The following is a 20,811-nucleotide window of genomic DNA, read 5'->3' as shown; positions in this document are numbered from 1 at the left end:
AAAGAAGTCTCACCCAGGGCAGGAAGATCAGAGGTCAGAAGAAAAAGCCCAGAGACACTGACCAGGAAGTGAAAACTCTACCAATCAATTGGTCGGTGTTGGATGGAGAGGAGGTTTGCTGCTGGTGGAACAGAAGCGTTGTAGGCAGTGTGGCGGGTAGAAGGAACTATGTAGAAGGGATCCCAAACTTCCTAGACAATACTGGAAGAGCCCTTCCCAGTATGGGCAACCAACGTGAAATATGCACCACACCACAAACATGGTATAAGATTTATTGTAGAAGCATGGGAGGAGATGAAAGTGGAGCATCCCCGGGGGACAGAAAGCAAGAGAAAAAGAGATGCAAAGGATGGCAGATTTCTCCTTTTGATCCTGGTCCAGTGGTGGTGGGGGTGAGGGTGGTCTGCTTCTATGCCAACTGAGGAAGCGTAAGTTGAAGTGTTTAAATACATAAACTGTGGTTAACGTTAGTTACATACATTTAATTTTTAAAATTTAAGTGTACACTTAATTTAAGGCCAACTAGTGTCCGGGCAAACACTTTCCTTTTCGCCTCTGAATGGATAGAAACCTTGCTGTCTGATATTACATCTGTTTGATTGGTTGGTTGGTGGTTTGTTGGTTTTGGTTTTTTTTTTTTTTTTTAACATATAAATAACATTAGCTCTTAAATATGATAATTTGCTCAAAAAGTTATCATACATTCAAACGAAAAATATCTGCAATTACATTTTATTTCTTCTTGTTAAAGGAGCTCAAACAACTAGAAACTTAGATGCTGGCTCTCTTTTATCTGGGTGATGTGGACTCAGTAGTTGCAGCATAGCAGAGCCTCTTAAACAGAATGCGAGATGTGACTCTGAGCTTTGCAGATGCCCTGGGACAGAGATTGTGGGCAGCTGATTATTATGTGTTTCCTATATACACACTCTCTGACACCTTTAATACGTTTTTTTTAGCTCGCCTCTCTTTCTGTCTTTCTCTCTGTCTCGTGTGTGTGTGTGTGTGTGTGTGTGTGTGTGTGTGTGTGTGTGTATTTTATGGTACTTTGTCTCTCAGTTATGCACCACTAATTACATATGCACTTGTCCACATGTTCAATTTCTGATATTCGCTTGGGATATTGACTTCATGGGCAGTTGATACATCAAAGAACTGGGCCAGGAGGTCAAATGAACTTCTCTTCCCAAGGCCCACATTGACTTGACTGATAGGTGAGAAGGTGCAAACATTAAGCTTAGCCAAATGGTTTGAGTGCATGTGCTGCAGTATTAAAGCATTCCATGCCTTTTATTCTCATTGGAGCATAATTTTCTTCATGTAACCAAAGACAGTTTTCTGCACTAAATTTCTGAGCAGTAGAAATCTTCCTTGTCTAATGTTTACTATGATAGATAATTAAATCTTAATTAGCTTCATCATAGACCATACACACTGTTGAGTCATTGAGGAAAATATAAAGTATTCTTTTGATTGCTCTTTGAAAAATTATAACATTTAATCTTCTCATCCATTTTGAACATTTAAAAATTTGGTGCTGAATTTAATAGGGTAAGATTAGGAAACACACACCTGATGAGATATCAGGATCTTGCACAGAAAGATGTTCAAATGATCGCTGAAGTAATTACTTTGAATTACCACCTGCAATTACTTTCTCCTCCAACCTCAGACTTCTATCTGTCGGTCTCACAGGTATTTAAACTCAGCAAATCAAAAATGCTTATTACTAATTAATCTCTTGCCCCTTGTTTTTCTTCATTTCAAATTATTAAAATTTCATCCATTCCAACTCACAAACTACAAGCACTTTGTTCTACATCTTATTTCATTTTTGACATTTGGTCTATAAGTTTGATTTTACTAAAAGCTAAATAAACACAGGCAAGGTGTGTACTGCTGCAGAGCAACTTCCCAACATGTATCAAATATTGGCTATAATATCCAGAACCTCAGACCAAAAATCACTTAAATAGAGACTGTAAGATTAGCTCAGTCAGTAACATGCTTGTTTCACAAACACTGAGATTTATTGGATACTTTTGAATATGCCAAGCATGGTGGCTAATATCTGTAATCCAAGAGCTCAGGCAGATGGGGCGTAAGAACTCCATAATGCTCACTGACTACACAGTCCAACCTACCTGGTTGCTGATGAGGGGCATTGCTTCATAGTAGATGAATGCTATTCTTAAGGATGACATCTCAGGATTACCCACACATACTGTAAATCACACACTTTGTACACATACTTTAAAAGCAATCAGTTGAAGAAACAAATCAATTCTGTTTCATAATATTGTAATCATTCCACACCATACTTAAGGGGGTTCCCTTATTTTGAATTCTGTCCCCTCATATTGTAGTTGCATAGACAGGTTCCATTGATCTGAAGTATAATGCTATCCATCATTATTCCTCAGACAATTACAAGAAGTCCACTCATTCTCTAAATATAAATGACAGTTTTTTATTGCTCTCATGCTAAATCATCTATACCTTTTCTTATCAAGACTCAATTTCATCATGTATCATCTCTTAATACATATTCTGAAAGCATACATTTATAGACAATATTTTGACCAAGACAATAGTAAATTTAAACGATGGGAAAATTGCAGTTCTGGTCAATGTTGTGTGGCAGACTTTTTCTGGGATGTGGCAACACATATGTCTACTCACCTCAAAGAGAGAGCCTGTCATTGGCTGGTTGTTCCTTGAGCCTGCTGAGCTTCTTGGCCATGCAGAGAGAGCACTGCATTCTGAGTTGGGAATTGGATCTCCTCGAATAGCCTACAGCTCTTCTGTGCTTGCTGTGTTACAGTTGGTCCTATAGGCATGGAATTCATATGTGTGTTTCTAACCTGGGTGATTCTGAGGTCCTGGATGTCTCCTCAAGATGGCTAGTATAGCTGTGAACCATAGACTGATTCTGCATGTCTCTGGCATCCAGAGTCTTCCTCAGGATGACAGGAGTAGCCAGGAAGTCTGGTGGGGTATCATGTGTGTCTGGCATCCAAGGTCCTCTTCTCTCTCAGGAAAAACATGAATGGACACAGGCTTTTTGGAGTTAGCAGCATGGCTGTTTGCTTGCTCTGTAATTACTGCACTCTTCGTACTCAGACTGTGCTGGGATTCGTGGAATGGCACTCTGTACACTCCTATTGCCTGGCTGGTCTCCAGAGAGGGATGGATACAACCATGGACCAGAGGCTGGGGCCACGTCCCTACAAGCCAGAACTGATCTATGGGGAGGCAGAAGGCATCTGATGTTCAGATGCTGGAGCCCTATGTCTCTGGAAGTCAGGGGCCTTGTTTGGGTAGGCAGAAAAGCCTAGGCAGTGGAAGTCTAGGGATGTATATGTCCATTAGACCCAACAGTTAACCACAGGGGGCCTGGAACTATGTGTCCCTAGCTCCCAGGATGTCTCCTCTCATTCAGGAGGCATAGACATTGGCATTTTTGAGTTCTCAGCCAGCTCACTTATTTGGTTCACAGCCTTGACCTTCTGCCCCTTTGATATCATACATGCTGGATGCGGCCATCTTAGATTTCTGCCCCCTCCCCATAACATAAATTTCAGCTTTGAGACTACATGGAATAGAATAATAAAATTATGTATATTTGTAGTCTTTGACAGAAAGGATTGTAATAATATTACCAAGGAAAAATGTTTTTCAATAATGAATGATTCTAGTTCAACATACATAAAAATAATAAATATAAAGATATAACAAAATATATCATTTTAATTTGAAAGTAAAGAAAGGATACATGATACAATCAAAGTAAAAAGACAAAGTTTCATATAGTAGAACTGTAAAAATGTATGTGCCATTTATTTTAATGAAAATTTATATACATTTTGAATATATTTTTCTACCCTCAACTCCTCCAGGTCCTCACTTCTTATGCAAATTTATGTTCCTTTTCTCTCTCTTTCAAAACATTTCATAAATTCAGTTTACTTATTAATCATGGCATAGGATTTTTAAAGGATGTATAGTAAAATTAAAAAGAAACATAAATCTTGAATTAAATTGCTAAAGTCAACAGTCTTCTGAAAATAAAAAGGAAAATGCCAAACTTCTCTTCTTCCACTATTAAAGACTGAGAGATGATTGGATCAAGCGTGGAAGCAGAGAAATAGCTAGTGGTGACACACTATTCACGGCCCTCATACGCCCTGTACAATAGCTCTTCCCACATCCTGAAACTGACATAAATCAAGACCTCATCTTATTTTTTCAACAGACACACAGAAGGGCCAGCGATAAGCTTAGAAGAGATTATATATACAGACTTTACTTTTAAATTAAAACTACCTCAAATGATAGTTCAAAAATCTATGGAGTTTAAGTGAAGAGTAATAGTAGAAAATTAGGAATAAATGTAACAAAATAAAAATAAAGTGAATCAGGACAGGGTGCTGTAAGTGCCCAAGAATAAAAAATAAAAAATAAACACCATTAATGGTATCCACCATTATAAAAATGTTGTATATAACATTATTTAAAGGAAATATTGAACAAGAGTTAAAATGGTTGTGATTATAGTTATACCAAAGCAAAATGTAAGTAGTAAGGTGGTGGAATTTTAAGAAAAAATATAAAAAGGTGAACAAGATTTATAGATTATGTTTAGAAAGAAAGCATAAATATTTGGCATTACATTTAACAAACAAAATAAAACAGAAGTGATGGTAGATATAGAAAATATAATTAAAACAGAAACTTAATCTTAAATTAATGAGGATTTATAAAATATATTTAGACTAAGATTGAAAGGTTGATTTGTTAATCATAGTAAACTAAAAGATTACACTGTCCTACGAAGGAAAAGTTAATTTGTGACACATCATTTAGAGCTTTATTTTTAAACTCTATTAAGGAAGTTTCTGGAAATGGGTTTGATATATGTGGGGTTGAGGTAAATAATGACCTTAAAAGGATCTGTGACAGAGAAGGAGATGAGAAAATCACGCTTAGCTATTGAGATGAAGACAGGCAAAGTAGAGAAAACAGAAGATATTTGTTGGTGACTAAATTTTAGGTGCAGAATGAAAGAAAAATTGATGAGAGAGGCCAAAGAACAAATGAACAGAGTATAGAGATTTATTGTATTCATTTCCAAAGAAATTATAGCTACAGGGGACACCAGGTAGAATAAAACCCTTGGCCCAGTGCACTGGTCATGGCCCATTTCTGGTGGTCCCAGGAATAGACTGTGGACTCACATCAGGCTGCTTACCCAGAAGAGTCACAGGAAGCTAAGCAAGAAGCAGGCTACGTATTGGTAGAAATTATAGAAAGGAAATTAAACTTTTACGGCATAGAATCAGAATAAGATCACAATGAAAAAAATAATATTATTTTGAATAAAAATGAACTGGATTAATTTGCTTGATAAAAACTTAGTTTACTCCAGTTATATGGTAAGCTTTTAAGACACTGCTAGCTTATTATCATCTTACAGTTAGTAAAGCTGTTTCATATCTAGTTTAATATATGATAATGATACTTCTGATAGAATTCTTGGAAGTAGGGAGCAAGAGTGAAAACGTAGTCTTCCTTTTCTTCTACATACAACCATCAGATTTTATCTTGGTTATTCAAAAAGTTTTATTTTGTCATTAATATTATTACATATTATTGCGTATATTATTCAGAATTTACTTACAAATATTCTAAAATATACAGGAAAGATACACAAAGTGGGTTAGTTAATAAAAATTGATATGCTTAGCTATATCCTCCCCACATTATCTCATTTATTACTTTTTGCTGATGAACATATTTGATTTCCAATGAGGAATTTTTTTGGTATCAGTTCTATTTCTGGTGAGAGAACAGCAGGTCTCCATAATTCCACTGGAACTCTAGGGCCCCATGCTGCACCGAATTCCAAGCCTCAAGCAGAAGCCAAAGCTATTTGACTCTGGAAAGACACGTAAGTCAGAGGTGAGAGGAAACAGCGGACATTCTGTTCACAGGGCTCTCAGATCTTCCAGTTCTCCTGAAAGTCTCCAGCTAAGCTTTCTTTTTCGACAACCCTGCAAACTTCATCCCTCCACAGGGCTATGTGAATGAGTTCTCTGACAATAATAAAAAGGCTGGTGGTCTTGCTCAACCGTTAGCACTGTTTGCTGCTTTTGCACAGAATGTGAGTTCAGTTCTGAGCACCCATGTCCAGCAGCACAAAACTGACAGTAACTCAGCTCCAGATGATTCAGCCTCCTTTTCTGATACTTACATGAGCACATATCCATTCATACAGATGCTTACATTCACACACACACACACACACACACACACACACACACACACACACATACACACACATTTAAAGTCAAATAAATCTTTAAAAATTATGCATGATGTAAAATAAAGTATCCAGCACCATACAGTCTCCTGGTCAAAGCCCCGAATCAGCTGTTACCAGTTAAGGAAATGTGAGGACATAGCTAATAAGGCTCAAGATGTGAAATTCATTTGTCTTGATCTTTTTCATCATCCTGCAAATATATTTTTCTAATTTGTCCCGGAAGTCTGCAACAGCATGTGATTTCCTGTTGTGTTTTAAGGGCTCTGACTCTGCAGAGCTGTGGCCTTCTCAGAAGAACTTCTGACGTTCTTGTGAAGTCTGTTCTGCAATAAGACCTTGGCTCATTGCTAAGGGAAGTTATCCTTGGAGGGCAGCTTCAGTCACTGATTTCCAGACACTCACGTGTTACCTGTTTTTCTTTCATGTTCCCTATAATCTATTTTAATGAATTATTTTTTAAAAACTAAGTAGAAAGCATAGGATGGGGAGAAACTGTTGACAAAAATGTGGACTACACTCCAAGGTGATTGACATTTCACTTCCAAATGGGGCAATAAACAAAGTTTTTCTAATTCCCTTTATAGTTACTCACCGAGTATGGCTCACATAGAATTTCAATAAGAGTGTCATGGTAAAAACCTATGGAGCTTTATTCTTTGAAATATCAGATTTCATAAGGAGATGAGCCTTGACAGAATTGCAGATAAAATGTATTATTCATTGAAACTTAAAATAAATGTCATTATATTAAAGCCTTAGCCATTATTATAATGATTCTTTTTTTTTTAATTTATTCTTGTTACATCTCAATGTTTATCCCATCCCTTGTATCCTCCCATTCCTCCCCACCCCCCATTTTCCCATTATTCCCCTCCCCTATGACTGTTCCTGAGGGGGATTACGTCCCCCTATATATTCTCATAGGGTATCAAGTCTCTTCTTGGCTACTTGCTGTCCTTCCTCTGAGTGCCACCAGGTCTCCCCCTCCAGGAGACATGGTCAAATGTGAGGCACCAGAGTACGTGAGAAAGTCGTATCACACTCTCCACTCAACTGTGGAGAATATTCTGACCATTGGCTAGATCTGGGAAGGGGTTTAAAGTTTACCGCCTGTATTGTCCTTGGCTGGTGCCTTAGTTTGAGCGGGACCCCTGGGCCCAAATCTGCCTATCATATTGTTCTACTTGTAGATTTCTATGTCCCACAAAAGCCTTCACTTACCAGGAAACTGGGACAGAGGGGAAGGCATCCTATTGGGACTCTATATAATGATTCTTATATTTGTAAATTTGAATAAGAAATTGTCATCGTATATAATTTTACTGTGGAGGAAAACATTCCGTCTTTTCCCAGTGTTTGTTGACATCATAAAACTATTTTAAGAGTCTGTTGTTTTAAAAGAGAAAATGATAGATACCTGAGTCTAAATTCACTGTAAGGGAAGTCTTCTACTTCCATAGGTTGATAATTTAAGGATACATTGGTTTTTCCTGCACTTGCCAAGAGACTAGGAAACTTCATTAAACAGTGGTTTGGCTTGAGAAATGTGTCATCAACTCAGCAAGATATTTTGCTGAACCATCCAAATGCACAGAGCTAAAAGCATTAATTTTCCCTGAAAAGTATTCTTGAAATCTGTGCTGTTTCAGAAACAGAAGCAAAGTCAGCCAAAAAAGTACAATAAAACCCACCTTTAAGTGAATACATATACACCACACACATACACAACACACACTCACACACACACACATAATCAATTTTCAGTAAAGTGCTATTATTTATTATAGGACTGAATTTAATTCAACTGAGGTCTTTAGAGGCAGCTTAATATATTGTTCATATCCCTTCTATATTGAAATGTTAGCTCTACTTCTGCGGTTCCTTTTCTTCAGTTGTTACAAAAAAAAATGCATCCAGAAGCCATGACTCACAATGTGATATGAAAAAAATAAAGAGAGAATAAAGAGATGAAGAGACAAAAAAGTAACTTTAAAGCAAGAGAAAAAGAAAACAACCAAGACAGCATTTCCTCATTATTATACATCTGAAAGCTTATATCTTTGTTTGAAATACAAGATAACTAAAACACAGTCTACAGTACTAGAAATGACTGTCTCTGGGGGAAATTTATAAAATTCCTTTCATGTAAATTTCAAATAATTAGGATGAACAATATTTCTTGTTATTCTTTTTTACGTTGTAATTTTCCTCTTAGGGTTCTGATTGTACTCGCTTTTAGATTTCAGTGATGTTTACCTGTCATGGAGTTCATTAAGACTGAGGTTATAAGTTATGTAAAGGCAGAGAGGAGGTGCACAGACAGCATAGTTTCCATAGACCTGTAGGCACAGAGAGAGGACACAGGACTATGACACAAAGTGTCTTATTGTTAAATATCAATCTTCTTGCTCCTGATCATTTGGCATCCACTAAGAGTAGACAATACTTGTGTGTGAGGTTAATGGTGAAAATTTCCAGGTAAGGTTTTGGTTTAAAGAAATTCCTCCAAACCTGGAAAATAATTTTACATATAAGCTTATAGATGAAAATTTAAAAGCAAATCTGTGTATATTTATCTGGTTTGGTCTTGGCTACAAGGTAATTCAGTAAGTATTTATATATGAATGTTATATTTAATATATCATGATTTAATGACACAAATTTTCAATCTGTAAGTGTGTACCTAAAATTACTTCTGTATGCCATTAAGTGATTTTCCTTATTTTCTAACAATACTAATTACTATATGGCTATTTTCCTCTATCTATGAAACACAATATATGGTACTTCTTAAAATTTGGACAGAATTTTTTAAAAGACCGCTTTAATAGCAATTGATATAAAGACATTTCAACTAAAATATCTAACTTATCTTTTTTGCTAAAATCCTTTATCATTTTCCTAACCTCCATAATATGAATATTTACTTAAAATTGTATTTTATATTATTAAAATTCATTCCAGATTTAAAAACGCAATCTTGAGCTAGGGAATTGGTTGTTAATAGCTGCTATGCTGCATAAGAATGGGCTGGGTCCCAGAACCGGGGTAAAATGGCCTAGGTAGTGATACATGCTTGCAAGTCCACTGCTAGGGAAGGATCAGGAGGAATCCTGGGGTCATCAAGTCCAGCATAGTATCTCAGGAGGTTGAGCAATTATACACCAAGTATCCCAAAGGACATGAAAGATGCCTCTGAAGACAACACACTAAGTTGTCACCTCACCCCCATTATAATATGAATAAATACAAACACACACACGCACACATACACACACACTACACATGCAAATATCTAAAAAAATTTTTAAACAAAAGAAAATACCTGAAGCTATTGAAATTTAATGTATCTTCTTTAGTGACTTAGAAATATATCAAAAAGAATTTACTATATTTATTCTACGTTTATTAAATTTAGTACTATAATACACTCTCAAAACCACTGTTATATTTTATTTTACAATTCTGCATTTTTAGAATAATTTATTTTATTCTGTGGTAGCACTTTAACCAACTTATAAATAATACTTTTTTGGAAATCAAAGTGTTAGGCGTTGAAAATTGTGAGTTAATTTCTTATCAAGAAACAAGACAAAACATTTGGTTAGAGTATTTTAAATGTTTGGGCATCTTCACTTTAGAAGTTTCCTCCAAGTGAGAAACCAGCAACTTCTTCAACCAGAGCAGAAATCACTGTTTCTCCCCCTCTGTACAGCCATCTTCTTTGCTCTACACATATGTGTAGATGTATTATTCTATTACTATGAGTTATGTTGTACATATTACTAGCTATAATATAATTGAAATATAATATTTTTATTTACTAATTGATAATTTCATATATAGAGAATTTGCTTTTATCATATTCACCTCCTAAACTTCCCAGTACAAACCCCAGGCTACTGACATTTTTTTTCTATGACCAAGAGAATCCGGTTTCTGTTGGGCAAAGGTGTGGACCTATCCTTTGGAACATGGTTATTATACCCCAGGTCACAGCTTGCTGAAAGCTCTCTGTCTCAAAGAAGTCTTCAACTGTAATAATTCTCACATTACCAGATAGAGGATTCTGTGTTTCTCGTACATTATTAATATCTACTTATTTTAAAATTATTACTTTAAAATACTAGCCTACTAGCAGGTCACTCTTCTCATAAGGAGCTGTAAATTCCTTCTGTGTATCGAGAGTTGCCTGGGCAGGACTGATAGTGGAGAAACCAGAGTTTCCTGTTTTGGGTGTCTTGCTCATGTTTCCCAATGCTGGTACCTTTGTAGAAGGATGCTCCTTCTCCATCCTATAGGTCCAATGCCATTCTCCTTCATATTGCCCTATGCGATTCTGATTGAACCACTTTTTGGAGTGTTCAGAACATCTCAATTTTTATGAAATCCATGCCTACTGTGAATTTTATATTTTCTAAGATCTATATTTTCCTGGAAAAAAGAGCACATTGAAACAGAATGTAATTTTACTTAATATCCTTTAGTAGTTTATGAACATATAAGGTGAATTAGATATTATCTCTATGGCCACAGAAATCTTACCCAAGGTGCTTTGCTTGAAATTATTTTAAACTTTAAAATACATGTCATATATGATTTATAATTTCTAACTTACTTGTATACCATATTTTATTAAAGCATAGCACAAAAGCAAATGCAAGGAAGTTCAAACTTTGCCCTGAGGAATATACCAGATATAGTTATATTACAAATTCTTACCTATTTTGGCTTATTATTTTATAAAAGCTGAACTGAATTTTTTAATGTTTTCATCTTAATTTTCAATAAAAATGTATAGGAGCACTTTGGCTCTAATATGTACAATTCAAATATTTATACTTAACATAGAGATAACATATAATTTATAGAGAGAATATGTACGTTCTGAACAGTTATTGGGAATCAATATAACACCCTATTTTTTTAAACTGTGTTCAATCTTCATTTAATAAAATATAATGGATATAAACATGTTTTTGTTTTGATCCCAAGTGTTGGATGTGAAAAAGACTTGTTTAACAGTGTGTGGTGTTTTTCTGATGATAAGACTCGTGAGAGAACAGGTAATGTTTGTCCACTGGAGAAGGAGCTGACTTTTGCAGGAAGCATGGTCTCTGCTAACTGATAAACATCCTAGTATGGATGGATGTGTATATATATATATATATATATATATATATATATATATATATATATATATATATATATATATATATATATATATATATTCATATGCCCAAACCAGGAGACAGGGCTTTTTTTTTTGGTCTTGGCTGTCCATCATTCCACTTCAAGAGACTCCTAGAGAGAACCACTCCAGAGAATGCTTCAAGGTTCCAAGTTTCAGCTACTGCTCCAGGTTACCACAGCTGTGGTTGCAATAACTTCTGCTGAGTGCTGGTTTATGGTTTAACTGGCTTTCTGGTACCCTTCACTCTATGCCAGTGGAATTGCTCCAAGAAACTGAGTCTAAAAAGGTCTACTTCTCCTGTTCCCATTAAGATCTTTTCTCTCCTATCTAGGGTAGGTGGATTGGAAGGTAGGCATGAGCATTAAAGAACCCCAAATAAAGTAGATTTGAAAAAGTTCAAAGCCTACAATAAAGTGTTAAATGCACCAAAAATATATTCAGACAGAAAAAGTTCAACTGTACAAAAAAGTACACTCAGCTCAGGAAAGGTAAAAATGCTAGTGACCCTAAGTGAAAGAGTATATGTTTAACAGAATGCAAACAATATTTTATGACAACAGTAAAAGAAGAAGATGGGAAACACTTTAGAAAATAATTGTAGTACTATAGAGCAACAGTAATTAAAACAGCATGGTACTGGCACTGCAATAGGCTGGTTGATCAATGGAATCAAATTGAAGACCCAGAAGTGAATCCATACACACATGGTCACTTGATTTTTGACAAAGAAACCAAATCTATTCAATAGAAAAAGAATAGTTTATTCAACAAATGGTGCTGGTATAACTAGATGTCTACATAAAGAAAAATGCAATTGGACCCATATTTGTCACAGTGCACAAAACTCAAATCCAAGGGGATTAAAGACCTCAACATAAAACCAGAGACACTAAATCGGCTAGAAGAAAAAGTGGGGAAGAGCCTGGAACACATTGGCACAGCAGACAACTTCCTGAACAGAACACCAACAGCCCAGCCCTTAAGGTCAACAGTTAATAAATGGGAGCTCATGAGGCTGAGAAGCCTCTGTAAAGCAGGAGACATTGTCAAGAGAACAAAGTGATAGCCTACAGACTGGAAAAAGAGCTTCACCAACCCTACATCTGACAGAGGTCTAATATCCAAAATATACAAAGAACTCAAGAAATTAAACACCAAACCAAATAACTCAATTGAGAAATGGGGCTTGGAACTAAACAGAGAATTCACAACAAAGGAATATCAAATGGCTGAGAAGCATTTAAAGAAATGCTGAACATCTTTAGTCATCAGAGAAATGCAAATCAAAACGACTCTGAAATTCCATCTTACACCCATCAGAATGGCTAAGATCACAAATTCAAGCAACACCACATGCTGGCGAGGATGTGGGGAGAGAGGAACACTCCTTCATTGTTAGTGGGAATGCAAACTGGTACAGCCACTTTGGAAATCTATCTGGTGCTCTCTCAGAAAAATGGGAATAGGGCTTCCTCAAGACCCAGCTATTCCACTCCTTGGAATATACCCAGAAGACACACCAGCACATAACAAGGACATATGCTCAACCATGTCCATAGAGGCCTTATTCATAATAGCCAGAACATGGAAACAGCCTAAGTGTCCCTCAGTAGAAGAATGGATAAAGAAACTGTGGTACATATACACTATAGAATACTACTCAGCTATTAAAAACAAGGAATTCCCGAATTTTGTGGACAAATGGATTGAACTAGAAGTGATCATAATGAGTGAGCTAACCCAGAAGGAAAGATGCAAATGGTATATATACTCACTTATAACTAGACACTAGCCCAAGGGACATGTCCCATGAAAGTCTTCATCTACCAGGAAAGCGGGATAGATGTGAGGACATTCTCTTGAGACTCTAGGTGACAGAAATATGGGAGAATGGGGAATAGAAGGACCCAGAGGGTCCTAGAAACCTACAAGTAGAACATTATGATGGGCAGATCTGGGCCCGGGGTTCTGCACGAACTATGGCACCAACCAAGAATAATACAGGCAGTAAACATTGAACCTCTACCTAGATCTAGCCAAGGGGCAGGACATTATCTACAGTTGAATGGAGAGTGGGGACTGGCTTTCACATGAACTCTGGTGCACTGTATTTGACCATGTCCCCTGGATGGGGAGACCTGGTGGCACTCAGAGGAAGGATAGCAGTCTACCAAGAAGAGACTTGATACCCTATGATCATATACCGGGGGAGGAAGTCCCCCTCAGTCACAGTCATAGGGGAAGGAAATATGGTGAAAGTGGGCAGGAAGGAGGAATGGGAGGATAGAAGGGAATCAGATAACAATTGAGATGTAATATGAATGAATTAATAAATAAATAAAAATTTAAAAAAGAAACTAATTGTAGATCTGCACTAGTCTGAGGATCAGAAGTTCTCAACGCAGAATAAGAAAACAATAAGCCTTCACAGGGACCACAACTATGGGTGAGCAATTTGATGGAGGGTAGTGTGTTAGTCAGAGTTCTCTAAGCATACATACATACTCACACACACACACACACACACATACACACATACATACATAAACACACTAACAAATATGGAATTTATTAGAATAACTTACAGGCTGTGATCCACCTATTGGAACAATGGCTTGCTATGAGTGGAAAGTTCAAGAATCCAGAAGCTACTGAGTCCATGAGGCTGGATGTCCCACCTGGTTTTCATTAGATGCTGGAATCCTGAAGAACTAGCTTCTAATTCTAATGAAGGAATCAACTTGACAGCAAGGCCACAGCACATAGCCAAAGAACAAAACCTTCCATTGGTGTGTGGATTTATGTCTGGACATTTTATCTGATTCCATTGATCTACCTGTCTGTTTTTATACCAATGCATGTGATTTTATTACTATAGCTCCTAAGTACAGCTTGAAATAAGGGATGGTGATAACTCTAGAAATTTTTTTATGTATAGGGTTATTTTAACTAAACCAGGTATTTTTGTTTTTCCATGTGAAGTTGAGTCTTATCAAGGTCTGTTAAAAATGTTTTGGACATTTGATGGGATTGTCTTGAATTCGTAGATTGAATTCTGTAGCGTGGCCATTTTTACTGTGTGAAGCCTATTGAGGTCTTCTCACCTTCTGATATATTCCTCAATTTATTTGTTCAAAGACTTAAGTTTTTAATCATATGAGGTTTTCACTTGCTTTGGTAGAGTTATTTCAAGATACATTCTATTATTTGAGACTGTCGTGAAGGGAGTTATTCCCATGATTTCTTTCTCAGCCTATTTGTCATTTGTATATAGGAAGAGTACTAAATTTTTAGTTAATCATTTACTACCCATTTTTCCCAAAGTGTTTATCAGCTGTAGAAATTCTCTGGTGGAATTTTTAGAGTCACTTATGTTTACTATTATATGAAATAATTTTATTTCCTTTTGCTCATAAGCAGAATCATGATTTATCCGAGTCCTTTTCTAGAATAATTCCATATGCTTCTACTTTTGGAACAAATACGCAGCTAGTAATTTCATGATCAGACAGCCAGGGAGACTTTATTGGGAATAGAAGAAAAAACTACAAACACAAGATTTCTAGCCACTGATTAGTTGTTGGAGGACCCTGCTATTTAAAGATGAAGTCCACTATGTCTGGATGGCTCTCTGAACTTGGTGCAAAGTGGAAGACTCCTTCCCCCCAGCAGAAGAGCCTTCTACTCTCGGCCTGACCTTCCCTGGAGAGCATCACTAGGCACAGTTGCATGACCATATGTAGAGTATGACCTTTGACACAGTTCCCTGCAAAAGCTCTCTCCTTGCTCCCCATAAGATAACCAGGTATTGTGCTCCCATCCGTATTGTAGAAATGTGCTGCCAAATAAAAATAAAGCACACTGTGCGCACTTACTAGGTGATGGCCTGAGTGTCCCCTGTCTGATGTATTCTCCTCCCCTGCTAGAATAAAGTTGACCTGTCTCATTGAAGCTGTGACTGGAAGTCATTCTGTCACACTCATGGGCAATCCAAACCGTGCTCACCGCTTCTTCTCCCCTTGCCCTTATGGGCCAGTGCCAGTGACCCCCAAGAAAAGGGAGAGCCACAATTAGTAGTAACATGTACCTGGAGGGTAACTTTCTAGGGCTATCCTTCTATTACTTTTCTTGCTCAGCTCGTTTCATTTATGTATTTAGGCACATACCCACACACTGAAACACATGTAGCAGGAATGTTTAAAATAGTGAAGCTATAAATTTGAAAGAGAGCAAGAGTACAAGAGAAGATCTGAAAGAATGACATGGACGGAGAAATTATATAACTACATCAAAATATTAAAATTAAAACCATTTTTAAAATAACTGAAAATATAAAGACAATAAAGATAGGACCATGAAGAGAAAAAATTCTAATTACTTTCTACTAGAAAATTTTTCAGAGTAAAAACACATTTGTAGATATTATGCTACTCCAAGAATACAATAAATTATGTTCTAAATGAAAGATTTTATTTGATTAATTAAATATAAATACTCTACAAAGTTATTAAATACTGAATAGTCAGCATACAGAAAACTGTATATTCTTTCTAATGTGTGGCTAGAGGGCATATTTGGATGTTGTGCTGCTTGGTTAATGCATCTAAAACAGTAACGTCCACTTTTCTTTCTTTTAGGTGCTCTTTGTGGATTTTGTGAAAACTTTATCTCTTGTCAAAAGTTTCTAAATTACTTCGTATTAATAAAAAATAAGAATGTTTATCTATTCAGCAATAGTAGGTATTACATTTCTAGTTGATGACATTTACAAACTAATGTATATTTGTGAAAAGGGAAAAAAAAAGGAAAGAAAACACATAACTTGTGTTTTAACTTTGGAATACCCAACTGCAAGAGTAAACAGATGGATTTTGTTATACCAAATGTGCCTAATTTTGAAAAATACCTGGTACATGAAAATAATTTTTAAAGCATCATATTTCACATTTGGGCATTTACAAATTCTTTTTGAAAACATATGTACAAACCTGATGCAGGTGGGCTAATGTTCATGTCTGAGAAAGATACCTATGTCTCAGAAGCATAGTGTAAGTGATACCATGACTACATTATTACGTGGATTGTGAAAGAAGTGCTTTGTGACATGAAATAAAGCTGTCAGCTACATTTTCTTTTTTATTTCTCTTTTCTTTTTGTTTGTTGAAGGAACATATGGTCTCCTGGATAGAATATGCTGTTCCTTGTAGCTATAGATGAGATATGGAAGTTATCTCAGAGAACCAACATACAATAAACAGTCAGAGTACTGGACATGAGACCAGAGGAGATAAAAGAATCACCATGTAGAAGCTGTTACAAAGACGGGTTTGTACACCATGTTTCTAATCATTTTCATCTTATTCTTAATTTCTATTCTAATAGATGTGCCAACGTTCATGCTTTTAAAATGAAAACATGAAGTTATGAGCACTGAAAGCTCTTCTAGATAACCCGAGTTTGATTCATAGCACCGACATGGTTGCTGACAACCCTCTGTACCTCCAGTTTCAGGTAATCCAAACACCTCTTATGACCTTCAATGGGCACTATCAAACATACAGTTTGCAGACATACATGTAATCAATACAGCCATGCACATCAAATAAAGATAGGTTAAAATAAATTGAATTAGCAATGGTTCTTTTCCCCCTGTGTCCATGTGCTATTCTCCAATATAAAACATCCACATTGGGCATTTGGTTTACTAACATATTCAAATTTACTCAGTCTTTTAAAGGTTTTCAAACTGGTTCAACAATTTCATACAAGGAGCTGTGAGTTCTTGACAGTTTAGAATGCTTCAGAAGCTGGGAACACTGTGTTGTAATGTTTTACAATGTGGTCTTGTAAATTAAACCTCAGTGTTTTCTATTAACCTGAATTCTAAGAAACAAAGGTTAATGATATATTTTCTTGTCTAATGGACATGCATCATGACAAACTACCTCAGAACCTCAGTGTTAAACAGGCAGAGTTCTATCATGCTGACTCCTGCTCCTATTTAGGCCGGGATCTTCTCAAGGATGCAGAAATGGTGCCAGCTGAAAGTTGTATGGAGGAACAGTCCTTCTGGCACTTTGAATAGCAGAGGTTCTCCATAGACAAGGGGAAATCCAAGCATGAAGCTCAGTAGGTCCTAACTTTTCTGCCTCTATTCTCACAGCTCAGGCTTTTCCATGTGTGTGTGTGTGTGTGTGTGTGTGTGTGTGTGTGTGTGTGTGTGTGTGTGTACATACATACATACACACATATATACATACACACATACATATATACACACATATGCTGAGTCAACATTTGTTTAATGAATGCCCTCAAGAGATCATCTCTTCAAAGTGACAAGAGACCATATACATTTCTCCATGTGACAGTTGACATAAAAATATAAGACTGTTTTCAAAAGGCAAAATACACACACTTGAAAACAATAGCAGATTCTTTGTTAGGACTTGTTCCTGAAATCTCCTCCTCTCTGTTCCCCTTCCCCCCCCTCCCCTTCCCTCCCCTCCCCTTCCCTCCCCTTCCCTCCCCTTCCCTCCCCTCCCCTTCCCTTCCCTTCCCTTCCCTTCCCTCCCCTTCCCTCTCCTTCCCTTCCCTCCCCTCCCCTTCCCTTCCCTTCCCTTCCCTCCCCTCCCCTTCCCTCTCCTTCCCTTCCCTTCCCTCTCCTTCCCTTCCCTCCTGTTCTCTCCTCTGCTCTTCCCTCCTCTCACCTTTCTCTCTCCTCTCTCTCTCTTTCTAAATAGATTTTCCAAGGTTACAGAATATTTTGAGCTTAATTTGGTATTAAAATATCTTCCTCAAGTTGTCTGTCATTTCAACAACTTTCGTTTCATTTTAATAAGCAGAAGTTTATTATGTGAAACAAGGCTATTTTATATTAATTTATTTTAGTATGTGCATATCTTGTGCATTTATAAGTTTACTTTATAAATATATGCTCATACGTATTCAAAGACTTTTCAGGAAGGCATCTTCACCCACTACTATAATTTAGTTTGGTGTTTTCCACAGTGTCATCCTTGGGATCTTAAGGTGGTCTCAAGTTTGCAGTGATCCACATGCCTGTCAAACACTGCTGGGGTAAAGGCATATATCACCTACTACACTCAGCCAGATACCGACATTTAAAGTTCCTGTAGACCTTATACTCTGTATTAATGTAGATTAAACACTAAGATTGTCTGTTAAGGAAGCTGTGTCCATTTAGGATTCATCTTTACCACTTAAGATTATGCAGTGGTGTCTTTGAGATGACCTGAATAAAAATAACAACAGAAAAATACGTGTTTTTTAACTTTCTTAAATTATTTAATCTTTGAAAGTTTATACTTTATATAGTGTATTTTAATCATATCCATTACTCTGTCTACTTCCTCTTAGTGTCCCCATGTCTATCTCCATCCTAACTTCATGTACTGTACTCTTGTTTGCTTTTAATAACTCTGAGAGCAATCACTACCGATTGATTGTGCATAGGTGAATGGAGATAGTCTATGCTTGGCACATAGATGTATATTAAATAATCTATGTCTTCTGGACATGGATCAATCTAATTCTTTATTCCTGAAAACTCTGTTACCCATCAGTGGCACATTTTTCCTTATTGATTTTGCTGTTTTTGAACACCTATTTCAGCTACATAGTTCAGTTGTTGTGAATAGCATAAGTACAATAAACATCGTTGTGCATGTATCAAACTCTGAAAAAAGGGGAAATAACACACCAAAAATAAAAATAATAATGGCCTAAAAAGAACCACTAATGAGGAGGAAAGCACAATGCATGCTTCAATAGAAGACATTTATTTAAACTATTTAGAAATGCATCCCATACTCAATGAGTAGGAAAAATCAACAAGCATGCTAGCACCAGTGTCACATTCAATACATTTCTATTTATATTATCCTATATTATCCAACAATAAAAATCTTGTATTATCCTACAAAATTTTTCAGAATGACTGAAGCTTTAAACATGCACTTCAAACCTGGGGACAAAAAGAGAAAGAGTTTAAAGCTAATTATCCTCAGATAACTAGTGCATCTGATGACAGTCTGAACTAAATAAGAAGCTGCTTTTCTAAAAAATCGTAAGTGTTTCTCAGCCATTTGATATTCCTCTGTTGAGAATTCTCTGTTTAGTTCCAAGCTACATTTCACAATTGGGTTATTTGATTTGGTGGTGTCTAATTTCTTGAGTTCTTTATATATTTTGGATATTAGACCTTTGTCAGATAAAAACCAGGAAATCATGCAACTTTTAGGCAAAGGGATGGAATTAGAAAAGATCATCCGGAGTGAGGTAACCCAGGCCCAGAAAGACACATATGGTATGTACTCACTTATGAGCAGATATTAGCCATATAATACAGAATAACCACACTACAATCCACAAACCTAAAGAAGCCAAGTAACAAGGAGGCCCCAAAGGAGGTTGCTTGAATCTCACATGGAAGGGGAAATAAAGTAGACAGGACAAGTGGATAAAGAGAAGGAACTGGGTAGAGATGGTGGGGAAAAGAGAAGGATTGGAGGTAGGAAGGCTGGGAGAGAGAAGGAAAAACCAATGGGGAGACAAGCTGGGGACCTCCAAAAGCGTAGGCTCCTGGAAGAAAATAGGGGTGACTCTTTGCAGTGGGGAGCATGGAGACTGAAGTGGCCTCCTTCTAGCCATGCAGGGCTTCTAGTGGAGGGAGGGGAGCACCAACACACACACACACACAGAGCACTACAATGCAAAATGTATCAGGTTTACAAGAACTGCAGGGATAAAGAGGGAGCAGAGATTAAGGGAATGTTCAAGCAATGGACGGCCCAACCTGAGCCCTACCCCCAAGGTAAGGAGCCAACCCCAGACACTATAAATGATGCTCGGTTGTGCTTGCAGACAGTAGTCTAGCATAGCTGCCCTGAGAGGTTTCACCCTGCTGCAGATGGAAACAGACGCTAAGACTCAAAGCCAAACACTTGGTGAAGCTCGTGGAGTTCTGTGAAAGTGAGAAATAGTTGGGGGAATTACGGAAGTACAGAAGGACACAGAAGGGACAAAACCTCCAAGAGATGACCAAAAGAGTCAACCAAACTAGGCTCACAGGGGCTCACAGAGACTGAAGCACCAACCAAAGAGCACGCGTGGTCTGGACCTCGGCTCCCTATGCATATGTAACTGATGGGCAGCTTGCTCTTCATGGGAGTTCCCTAGCAAGTGGAGTGGCACTGTTTCTAACACTATTGTCTAGTATAGGATCACTTCCCCCTAGAGGGACTGGCTGGCCTGGCCTCAGTGGAAGAGG

The sequence above is a fragment of the Acomys russatus genome, chromosome 31, assembly GCF_903995435.1.
Source record: "Acomys russatus chromosome 31, mAcoRus1.1, whole genome shotgun sequence".
Lineage (NCBI taxonomy): Eukaryota > Metazoa > Chordata > Mammalia > Rodentia > Muridae > Acomys > Acomys russatus.
Note: the sequence above shows the minus strand (reverse complement) of the source record.